General features: G+C 32.8%; 1 pseudogene; it reads left to right on the plus strand.

Annotated features, from left to right (window-relative positions):
• Window positions 1-311: 311 nt before the first annotated feature.
• On the plus strand, window positions 312-2565 carry LOC143049925 (uncharacterized; annotated as a pseudogene).
• The last annotated feature ends 10780 nt before the right edge of the window (window positions 2566-13345 follow it).

Below are 13345 nucleotides of genomic sequence, written 5' to 3' on the forward strand. Positions count from 1 at the left end.
TATATTTTTCTCCCTCGTGCACTTGTAAAAAAAGTTTTAATTTCTACTTTCAGCATGCCTCCTCTTAAGTGTTATTCATGTGTTGTCTGTTGTAAACGTACAAAAACGGCTGAAAGGAGAAATTTAAGTGGTGAAAAAAATAAAGAAATCAGGAAATATCTTGTAAATAAATTATTAATTCGTCCGCAAGAAGTTATTGAAGGTGTCACGTGTAATAAATGTAGATTGTTTTGTGGAAAAGAAATACAAAAGAAACCAAATACTAAAAGAAAAGCTGAGTATCTAGACAAAGATCCCGATTTTATTCCAGTTGTAAGCAGCTCCAGTAAAAATTATGTTGATTGTCGTTCACCCCCAAGTATTCAGCTTAAGTTTCCATCTACAACAGCCAGCCACGCACAATGTGTAGTCTGCAAACGCCATGGGCCAAAACTTGTTACTGTTCCAATTCTGCTAGATATGACTTATTCTTACAAAGACTTATTATTTTACCACAAGGTGCAAGATGCTGCCCTGGACATCTCTCAGATGATTTTTTTTCAGGCTTTTCATGTGAACAAATTGTTGAGAAAAAATCATCAAGCGATTTTAATCGAACTGAAATCACCAATTTATTAAAACAAATTAGGGACATAGCGCTAAAAAAATAGTAAAAAGCGTATAGACTTCGACTCTCCAACTTCACTTTCAGAAAGTGATATTTATAATTTAACTGGACTGACAAAGGCTAATTTTGATGATGTGTGTTCAAAGATCCAAGACTCACCCATGAGAGATTCACACTGCCGTACTATTCGGCAATGTATTGGCATTTTTTTAACTAAACTTAAGTGTGGAATGTCAAATAGGCTATTGTCCACCTTATTCAACTTGGGTCGTGATGCTACACGGCGTGCTATTTCATCTGCCAGAAAATATCTAGTTGAAACCTTTGTTCCAGAAAATCTTGGGTTTGAGCATATTTCACGTAATAATGTAATCAATAACCACACTCGTCCATTAGCACAGTCACTCTTTGGTGATATAACAAATCCTGCTATCCTTGTTGTAGATGGAACATATATATATATACAAAAAAGTGGCAATTTCCAATTCCAAAGAAGATCGTTTAGCATGCACAAACACAGGCCATTGGTAAAGCCAATGGTTTTTGTAACTACGTCTGGCTATATAGTGAGTGTGATGGGACCATATATGGGTGACGGAAAAAACAATGATGCAAACATTATAACTCATATCATTAAAAGAAATATAGAGAAAATAACAGACTGGCTTCAGGAAGATGACATTTTAATTGTAGACCGTGGTTTTCGAGACTCTCTTGATCTATTAAATGAGTTAGGTATTAAGTCTGAAATGCCATCTTTTCTTTGGAAGGGGAGAAAAGCAACACTCTGTAGAAGAAAGTAATACAACACGCCTCGTAACCAAACTTCGTTGGATTGTGGAATCAATTAATGGTAGGATAAAGTTTTTTCGATATTTGGACAAAGTCTTACCTACGAATCAAGTTCCACACATTCGTGACTATGTACACATTGCTTGTTCTTTGATTAATCGTTATTTTAAACCAATGAATATTGGTGATCCTGAAGCAGATGAGTTGTTGGGTGCAAAAATGCTTTTTTTGTCAAAACAAATTAATGAGTTGAAAAATAAAGTTGAAAATGATGGTTTGGACAAACGAAGTTATAAATGGTCCAAGATAGATTCAACAGATTTTGATATTGAATTTCCACGTCTGAACGAAGAAGAACTAAGAAACCTCACTTTGGGAACATATCAACTGAAGATGGCAAAATCATACACAGAAGAACACTTTGACTCTGAAGGAAAATATGAGGTTTTGGTCTCTGCTGAAGATCAGTGTCTACTCTCTGCTAAAATTCAAAGCCGACATATAAGTGCAAAATGTTACCAATTATGGATTTCATTTAATGAGTGCATTGTACTTGGTTGGTACTGTAAATGTAAAATTGGTAGTCGTGTAGTTGGTATGTGCTCTCACATTGCTTCAGTAATATGGTACTTGGGTTTCGGCAGGTATACTGACAAACAATTCCGAATTAACAACTGGGGTCAGTATTTATTAGATGCCAAGAATATTCCCGAACCAGAGGAAATTGATGCAAGTGATGATGAAGCTACAGTTACTGAAGAATGACTATGAATATTATCATTGATAACTGAACATGTACTAATATATATATGCAACTTTTGAATCATACAATCGTAAAAATGTATCATGGTTCAATGTCAGCTTAAATTCACAGTTTAAACAAAGACACATTTTTAAAACTTATCTGATTGGAGTTAACTTGACTTAGAAATAACAAAATGTTTATTTAAATAATTAATTTGAACAATAGTAGATTGACTCAACTACATGTATATGCGATATACTTTCCCTTTTATTTTGTATTAGTAAAGTCACAATAAGATTTGTTAATTCTTTTTTTTTGTCAACTTCCCCCAACTTAAGGGACATTAACATGTCAACAGTATTTTTTAACCGACTGTATATATGTAAAATATTTGTCATGATAAAAAATCTATGTTTGTTTATTTTGAACTAAACATTATGGTACACAATTCATAAAAATCTCTCCGCCTTTCCTGTGAAGAAGCAGTGAAATTGATTCCATCAGTATAACAGCATATATTTCCAACTCCTGTAGAAATATAAGTCATATGTATTTAAGCTCAGCTAAGTTTGTTATAAATGTTTATAGGCTGAAATAAATAGATTGGCAAGTTTTGTGATTTTTTTTTCAGAATAGGGAGATGTGGTATGGTTGTCAATGAGATAGTTATCCACCAGAGTTCATTTTATGCGACTATAGGTCATCGTATTTAATTGCATTGTTTTAGTCATACTCTTGCATTACCCGTTATATATCTTCCTTTAGTCAAACATATATAACTTTGAAATGTGTCCACATCATTGAAGCCTTTGTGTTAACAAAACATCTCACCAAAATAATAGAACAAAATGAATGACTATATTGTACATGATGAAGACATATTTAACTTGTTTTAAGAATATTTGAATAGAATTTGGTTGTCATGGTGATGTTTTTCATAAACAAATTACCTTTATTGTCTTCTTTAATTTGAATACATATTTTATGCATCAATATCAAATATTTATCCAAAAATTGACAATTCAGTCAAAATGGCCGTATGAAGAAATTACTATAATTGCAAAAAAATACATTTGCGGTTACCATAGCAACCAAATCAAAATAAATAGTTTCATGTTAATAGATAGAATATTATTTTACAATAAATGCACAGCATACATACCTACTTTACTGATCACATGAATTAGGATTTTGATGATTTCAAGGTATTTCAACGTTTTTTAGGCCTATCCTTAAAATCGTATCTACCTCCGTTACCATGGCAACCACATTTTAAACTGGGGTATATATCATCAGTACATGTTACCATGATACACATATGTAAATATTAACATGATTCTAAAATGGGCCAAAAATGGCCCTTAATGCCCCTACTCCTTTGAAAGTCGTCACGTCACAAGCATAACATAAATGTGTTTTAATTGAGAGTTATAATAAAAGATGATGTTAGCGGCAATGAGACAGCAACCAAATGACAGAAATAACCAAATAACGCCTAGATATGGCAATACTCAGTCTACATGGTCCTGGCTTGGAACGAATATATATAATCACAGAATTCGGTCATATTATTCGTACATAAACATAAGTTGCATTTAAAGAAATAAGTGTGTTTTTCTCTACAACAATTATTTTGACCCAATCCAATACTTTATGTTTACAAAGAAACCATAGGACGTTAGGCTATATTACAATTCAATCCCATTGTAATATTATGAATAGTTATCAATAAAATGTCTATACACGTAAAGAAAGTAATGCTTACGACCAGAAATGGTTGTCTTGTGATAACCCGTACAGACTCGGTTCGTTTTTTCTGACATGAACGCAAACTGAAGTTATTCAGGTCCTATAACCATAAAAGTACAATACTTAATAAAAATTTCAAACTTTAATAACTTGTAAGCCTATGAACTCAAGTTGTGAATACTAGTGCACAAAATCTACTTAAAAGGGTTGTGGGATACAAGAGAAGTTGGAACAATACGTTTTGAACTCAGTACTAATACTCCTATAGAGAATGACATACAAAGAAGCCTAGTGTTGGTCATAACAAGGAGGTTATATTGGTTTTACAAACAATTGAAAAATGTCATTTATTCATGTTTAACCATTTTGTTTATTCTTTTAAGTTTTTAGCTGCCTTATTCTTTTCAGCAGTAGATATTTTTCGGTTTTACACAAATCAAATATGCAGTTGATGAAAATACGAATAACAGGATGAAAGATAATTTTTCAGTGAAAAAGTTGTGTAAATTTTAGGATGATTAGGAAATGGGAAATAACTCTGTTTTTACAATGTTTTATAGAAATTCAATGATGAAATACATTTACAAGTTGTCATTAGGTTAATTTGTTTTTGACCTATTAATTTTGTTTTTGTCAGTCTTAAAAATGTATTGTAATAATTCAAGCCTACCCAATCAATAAAAAATAAATTTATGAATAAAAATAATTGATTTGGTACGCTTTGAAACATTTTTTAATGAATAAGAAAATTACCTGCTTTAGACTTGAGTATTTATCACCTCTAAAAAAATATTGAAAGTCGGACTCAAATCGCATGCAGCAATAGTAGTATGTTGATGAAATGTTATACATGAAATATGGAAATGTGAAATTGCATCCAACTATTGTGAATTCATTACTAATATTTTTAGGTGTATTCAGTGGAAGGAAGTGAAACAGTAATTTGAAATTTGAATAACAAAGTGGAATTTAGATAAAAAATATTTAAATTCTAAACTCTAAAGACTTGTTTACATAATTTGTAAAAACATGAATTCAAATATACAGAAGACTACAATTATTCTTATTACCATAAAAGATAAAAACAACATACACCATGACTTTCATTTACAAAACAAGAATGTGTCCCCGGTACACGGATGCCCCATCCACACTATGATTTCTATGTTCAGTGGACTGCGACAATGGGAGAAAATCTCTACTTTGGCATTAAAATTAAAAAGATCATATCATAGGGAACTGGTATACTAAGTTTCAAGATTATTGGACTTCAACTTCATCAAAAACTACCTTGACCAAAAACTTTAACCAGAAGTCGGGCAGACAGACAAACAGATGGATGCACAGACCAGAAAACATAATGCCCATAAATGGGGCATTAAAATTGGAAGGAAAATATGTTACACCCTTACATACTGCACATGCGTTTACAAAAATTAAAAACAAATCAATCATCATGACATCTTCTGGATGGAACATAAATAACTAAATGCTTAAATAGTTTACAATGAGGCAAACAAATTAAAATATTGACAAATTCCATCAATAATAATTGTTCTTAGCAAGAAATGCCAAAACCAGCAAATTCAAACTCTTTTAAAATATATAATCCTGAGATTCATTTGATTTAAATATTGTCTGTGTGCAAACATTTATATTGTAAGATTTCAGATGTCAACAGTTTTTGAAAAATTTTGTTATAAGGGAGATAATCAAGACATTTTTTTTCCAATTTTCCAAGGCTTTTTAGTGGGAGATATTATGGACATAATTGTGCAAATCGTGACACAAGCATGAAATTTGGTATAGAGGTTGACTAAATGATACTAAAAAAAAAATCCGCTGCTGGCCAGAAAAAAATTTCATTTTTTCAAGATGGCCACCACACATTTCGGAAATGGCGTCATTACAAATTGACAATAATTCGTTAATCCTTTAAAAAGTGTGTTATATGTTAAATCCAATGTTAGATTTGATAAAAAGTAAATGACAGTTCCTAAATTACGACTAGACAATACATTAATGAAACTAAAGGTGACTTCCGGTTTCAAAATGCCAGTAAAAAGGTCAAAAATTTCAATTTGTATACTTTAAAGCAACTTCACGAGGGATGTATAATCCAATGTAAGTTATGATAAAACGTTAAAAAAAAAGTTCCTAAGAACGACGAAACAACACATAAATGAAGAACAATAGTGACTTCCGGTTCCAAAATGGAGGCAAATACGTAGAAAATATTTTTATTATTTCCATCAACTTAACAAGTGTTAACACTCTTTGTTAAGTTTAAATGCCTAGTTTGGTTAGAAAGACAGGTTGCTTATTTTATAATTATCTGATAGTTGCCTATACAACAACCCGTTCAAGGAAGACCAGAACGGTAGCATCTACAGTTACCAACACAGCTTGGTTTTCGGCTCCGCATTTCAAATTTGTCTGACACGAGGATGCAACGGCAGTCAAAGAAATCCATTTTGGTTTCCAACTGTCATTGATTCTTTCTTTCATACAACCATCTCTTTTGATATGCTCTGGAAAAGAACCTCTTGTAGGCGGAATTGCATCACAATGCAGCTGCTTCCTGGCAAACAATTCACATCGTGCCTCGCTCCGTACTTAAGCCTAAAAAAAGCATCATTTACATCTGGAAAACCTTCCATTGTTAGCCAAGCTGACCTTTTGCCTTTCTCATGAAAATTCGACAAAGTGCCACATCCACTAAATGCATGGACGAAAGGAAAAGCAGCTACACAAGGACCAAACGCCTTTGATATGTCACGTGCAAGAAGCCATCAAAAGTCGTTATTCCTTCCATAAACCTATCCGCAATTTGTTCTACCTAATTTTGCGATTGCTGCAATTCTTGATACTATTACATCTGTGTCAGTACTACCTAAAATTACATTTTACAACACTTTTCATAATCATGCCGAACATGGACAAACATTCGTGTATCTGCTTCTTCATGATTACAAGGGGATAGATAGCAAGTATCTTTATTGAAATTGCAAAGAATATTTTCACCATGAGTTACATACACATTTGTATTAGTCTCTTAAGAAGCAATTTTGTCATCAAGAAACTTGAACAATTCGTTTTGTTGTCATCTTCACAGAGAAAACTACTACATACCCTTGGTGTTCTACCAGAACCAACACCTTTCTATCTGGCAACCTTGTCTTTGTCTTGTCACAGCCTTTAAATTATTTATTTAGTAAACATCAAATACAATGTCTACTTTTGAATACTTATCGATGCAAGATTTTACATAAGGCAGTATGACATCATTAGCATAATCATCAAATATTTTGCCCAACTTTGTAAACTGGAATTAACCATTGCTGCCCCACCAACGATAAATGCGTCCGAATTCGGATCAGCAAATCGCAGAATGTTTCAAGTAAACCCATTTGCAGCGAATTAATACCACTATTTCAAGTGACATCCTGAGATAAAGACGGAGGAGCAGTTTGGTTTCTATGCATAAAGAAATATTCCAAGTAAACTGTCTACTGTGACAAGAGATGAAAAGTCTAGAAAAGATATCGCAATCACTTTTAAGGTTCTCTAGCTTTGTTTTTGACAAAGACATTTCCAGTTTCATTTTGCGGCCAACATAGGAAGTTGTTCTTTTTTATTTGGTTATAAAAAGCAGGTTTTCCTTCGTTTTGCATTTGCTTCAAAAGATCTTCGTATTGTTTAGACCAATATCTTGGAGTTTATTCACATATCTTACCTGTTTCCCAATCAACAATTTCCTAAATGAAGTATTTTTTTTTTACAAATCTGACGACTCTTCCAGAAATGAATTTCCAAACTCGCTCATACTTGCAAAGCCTTTAAAGCTGTTTAAAGAAATCTTTTTGTGTTTTCGTAGAGTCTTCAATATGTCGTTCGTCTGTTTTAGAATGACCCAAACCACTAGATCTTTCAAATTAATCTTCTAGTATACTGACTCCTGGTCCAGCTACCATCCATTTGTCTAAACGAGATCTTCGGTTAATCCTATGGCACCAATATCGCCCTTTACAATTGCATTCTGTTTTTGTGCCTGATTAATTGTGTTACAAGAAAGAATTTACTGGTCTTACGTACAGTGAAATTATCATTTTCAAATTCTATTGCCACCTGTGGGTGATGTTCAGGAAGGGAAGTCATATCTAGGAGATGAGTCGGTAACGATCGAGTATAATTTACATGATCAAGACCTAAAATAATACGCTATCATGCTCTATATGGACTGTCTAACTCATGAAATGAGCATAATACCAAAATCAGAAGAAGTTCTAAATTTATAATTGAACGCCAGGAATTAAACTATGGTCGAGATGACTCTATTTCCTTACACCAGTCTTTTAAATCATTGAACATCACAGAGTCATGACATAATTATATATTCTGAGTTTAGCAATTAACAAATTAACAATTTTTAAGCAAAATACATGCAGTTGTCTGATGCGCCTGTCTAGTCCTAGGTACATTTGAACATACATAAAAAGAATCTGCCGTTCTTGGTGTTGCAATATTGGCTTCAGTAAGACAACATGTCTATCCCCTATCACGCAATATATCAACCAGAGTTTTATAAAAGTCATTTCAATGTGCAATCCACCAAACATGACGATACACATATATTTTCCTTACAAATCAGGCCATTCCCACTGAATTTGCTTAGGCATTTCCAAAAGTGGCTGATCTGCAGTTACATTTGATGTTTCTCCAGATTAACTTCATTTTCGCCTTAACCATCGAATACCTGAGAATTGCCTGGTAGTGCATACAAATCGCTCTTGATGTCTATAAATAGTTTGCACATGCGCAAAAGTGTGAAACACATGTGTTTCATAACCTTGAAAAATGTTATTAAACCAATTCATAATATCATTAGAAATCCAAAAACACTAAATATATAGTAAATAGCTCAAATGTTTTTGAAAGAATTTTGTTACATTTTCACGCATGCGCAAATACTGGATCTGTCAAATATTCATTTTTAATAAATATGTGATGTAAGGAAGGTAGCCACCAAACCTGGTAATTGTTTTTTTCTAAAAGAAATTCAAAGAAAAGATTTTCAGAAAAATCAGTATTTTCAAACTAAAGAAAACAAAATTTTTTTTTAATGGCCAGCAGTTATTTCTTACAAAGTATATAATAATGACGCTTTGTGGTAATTTTCATGCTTGTACCATCATTTGCACAATTCCCTCGATTTTGCTTGCTAATATCTTCCACTATTTGGCCTGTCAAATGCACAGAAGCAGTTTAGTCTTTATATCAATTTTCTATTATAATGATTATGCAAGTTTGAAAAGAAAATCTGAATAGTTATAAAATTTATAAATTTATTTCAACCATTAAAATTGTAATGGTAAAAACATAAAATCTTTTCAGACGTCTTGCATTCAAAACCAACAGACATTTTTGAAATTTATTGACAGTTACTAGATTGTCTATATCTCATTCTAGCTGAAGTTGGCACTTAGAATAAGAATATAAAATAGTGAAAAATCTTTCTGACATAAACAAAAATTATTAATATGTTACTTTTGTTCAAAACTTGCAAGTAAGCCTGGCAGTGAATTTGAATTACAGATTAATGTATTCCAACTGGTTTTCTTTTCAATGAAATCTGTATTTTCTGGCAGGTTTGAGATTGATATAAGTTTTCTTCATTTCTTCTGAATTCTCCTTCTTAATCTCTGTAAATTTTTCCCCTTTTGTGCTGACAACTTTATTGTCCAAATATCTTACAAGTTTTTTCGATTCCTGTAAATAAAAAAAAAAATAAATAAATATAGGAAAATAGTTCATTGGTTTAAGATAACTGGAATTAGGAGAGCTCAGCTCTTTGTACTACATGAAATAAATTGCTACAATTAAAAACATCATGCATAATTAATTCACCCTCATTTTAACAAACATTTCCATGATGACCAAGAACAACAAAAATCCAAAGCACTTAATAATTTCAAACCAGAAGTGGCTGCTCGACACATTTGTAAATCACTTAATTGTACAACCTAACATTAGGGACGACATCAAAAAATCAATAAAGGATAAAAAACTTAATTCAAATAGTTTGGGGTGGGGGGGGGGTCAAATTGCTGCAAGTTTTGTATAAATTGACATCGATTTTACATATATCCTTATTGGTCAATCAACGTTTCCCAAATTAAGTTAAGAGGGGGTTAGGGGGGTCAGTGAAGAAACTGTATGAATTAAGTTTTTTATTCTTCATTGAACTTTTGATGTCGTCTCTTACTAAGTTTCAAATTAGATATTCAACTAATCTAAATGCAGAATATGAATTATTCCATACAGCGAAAACAAGATGCATGCTCAGTGGGAATGTTGTTTGCACCTGCCCTAAATCAGGAATGGGTTGTCAATGGTTGTCGTTTGTTGATTTGGTTCATTGTTTTTTCTTGTTTTTTATTTAGATAAGACTGTTGGTTTTCCCATTTGAATGGTTTTACACTACAGTAGTTATTTTTTGGTGCGCTTTATAGTTTGCTGTGCAGTGTGAGCAAAGACTCAGTGTTTAAGACCTTACTTTGACCTATAATGGTTTACTTTTATAAATTGTGACTTGGATGGAGAGTTGTCTCATTAGCACTGATATCACATCTTTTTATATCTATATATTAATATAAAAAACATTAAGTATTTTCAGAGACATATATTTTCAAACAAGAACTTACTATCCAAGGGATCAGAGAACGCGGCAATTCAAAACCAAATATAGAATCTTTCATTACTACAGAAACTGAGTAACATGTAATGAAAGTTATAAACCAAACATAAAATCTTTCCAAGACTACCGGTGCAGGCAAGGCATAAATTGCAGATGACAATGCTTTTTCCATAACTTTGTATACAGAAATATTGTAAATATATCTGTTCACAGTTACATGGATTGAACATCTCCAAATAAATCATATCTTTTTCTTATTTTTTATCTGCACATCTTGTATTTATTTGTGTGTTGTTTGTTTGCCGTCTTATTGGGTTTTTCATATTTTTTTCATTCTAGTTTCGTGAATTCCTGTCACCATGACAAACAAACAAGATAAACCTTTAAAACTTTAAAGAATTACTTATTCTCACCTGTTTTTGAAAAGTTGGAGTATGTGTTTTCTTGTCAGCATCTGTGTCAACATATGAAAACCTGCAAATACAACATATAACATTGGATGACAATTTTCTGTGAATTGTAAATGAAACCATTCTTGCTATTGCTCTTCCATTAAAGGCTTGAGAATTGGGGTGTTCCTAAACGGCGGAAACGGAAAACGGAACGGAATACGGAACGGAAACGGAAAACGGAAACAGAAGGAATTAACATCTTTTCTTTTTGGTTATTTTATCTACATAGGCATGTTTTATACAGTATTACACACGTTTACAAGACACAAACAGAGAAATGAATTCAAAATAAAAGATTTTAAAGCATAAGGAGTATTAAAATAATTACCAGGAGATGATGAGACTATGATATACAAATATGTGATAAGGCCATTTCGTACATCGTTCCTGCGATTCAGGATAGTCTGCAGTTGCGGATCCAGGGGGAGGGTTCCGGGGGTTGGAACCCCCCTTTTTTTGGACGATTAATGCATTTGAATGGGGACATATAGTTGGAACTCCCCCTTTGTCCTGGGTTGGGACCCCCCTTTTTAAAATGGCTGGATCCGCCCCTGGTCTGTTCGACTTTCCTTTAAAAAAAAGTTTGATCAATGCCAATAAGATATCAACCGAACAACACAAAAAAAATCTCTATAGGCATAAAAAAAAAGATTGACATCGGCCTTGGTTCTATAAAAAGGTTGTGAAGTAATACATTTTTGGGGAAATCCTTTGCATCATTTTTTTCTTTGTTTCTTTTTTAATTGACTTGAATCAAGATTAGTGATGTGGTGTTTCATGTTGCGTTGTTCTGCATTGGTGATTTTCGTTGTATCTTTTCTTGTATAATGGAAAGAAAACGTAACAAAATCCGATATGGAAACCAGGGAACTAGAATAGAAACTTGTATATACTTTATTTTTATGAGAAAAGAAAAAGACAAATCTCTCACTATACAAAGCCTTTCTCACCCTTTTACAATACTCAATGATTTGTATAGGAAATCCTTGCAATACTGAAGTATGCTGTTTGGTATTTACATAGGAAAAGCATTATATCACCTAGAATTTAAATCAATAAATACGAATTGATTTGCAAAAAGAGGCGAACAGTTAGTAGCCTACATGAATATATACGATTTGCACATTGCCCTCACCAAGTTAGTCGTAGTCATGTCCTAAATGTCCACGGTGCTTTAGGCGAAAAATATCAAAGGGATATTCAAACTCAGAAGTCGAAAAAAAAAAACGTCAACGCCATGACTAAAAAAGAAAAAAAGGCCAAAAAGACCAAAAGACAAACAGACAAACAATTGTACACAAAACACAACATATAAACTAAAGGCTGAGCAACATGAACCCCACGAAAAACTTGGGGTGATCTCAGTTGCTCAGGAAGGGTAAATAGATCCAGCTTCACATGTGACATCCGTTAACATAGCATGTATTATTATTCATTTACATAAAAGGAATATTGAAATTTGAAAGTTACTTTTATTTATATATTGATAGATTTTAATGATTTTGGTGCTATGTCAAGACAACTGAAAAGTCATTCTGCTCTGTTCTTTTTTAATGAAGGCAATGATACTTAATTTTACACTATGCATCTGATCGTTTGGATGTTTCTACTGGCCAAACACCCTATTTTCCACGATATCACTGATATCATTTACTGACCCAGAACAGTTCCTTGAGATACCCAGAATCAACGGCCTGTTGGACCTGTTTTATGTTTGACATACATACAGAATGTTGCGGGGTTCAACATGTTAGCGGGATCCCAACCCTCCCCTAACATGGGACAGTGATATAACATAAGAACATAAGAACGAACAAAAAAAATCAGTTGCTTAACTCATCAGATGGACACAAATACAAGTGGACGTGGTTGGGTACCTGTAGATCCCAACAACAAAAAGTCACTATAGGTACAGATATGAGAGTACTCGCAGTTAACTGACAGTAAATGTTAGTTCAAAGCCACTAACAACTAACAAAAAAAAAATGCATCTAAGACGTAAAGCAAATGGTGATATTATAAAAATCTAGACGGTAACGCATTATGTGGTAGTATACTATATGTTGCAGCATCTTGCAGAGAATGCATGTTTGAGATAATATAGCAGACATTCACAAATGTCTCCTGTTGTCCATTTATGAGGTATCAAGCTAGTATTAGTGATTGTTGAAAAATTTGTGAATAATGATATGCTAATTCATTTTTTTTTATTAACATTTTATGGCCTATTTCTTCTGGCCCTCATACTTTTTATGTATTGAATCCATACTCTAATTTTGTTCTCGCTTAAGTTATTATGTCTT

This window comes from Mytilus galloprovincialis, chromosome 10, assembly GCF_965363235.1.
Source record: "Mytilus galloprovincialis chromosome 10, xbMytGall1.hap1.1, whole genome shotgun sequence".
Lineage (NCBI taxonomy): Eukaryota > Metazoa > Mollusca > Bivalvia > Mytilida > Mytilidae > Mytilus > Mytilus galloprovincialis.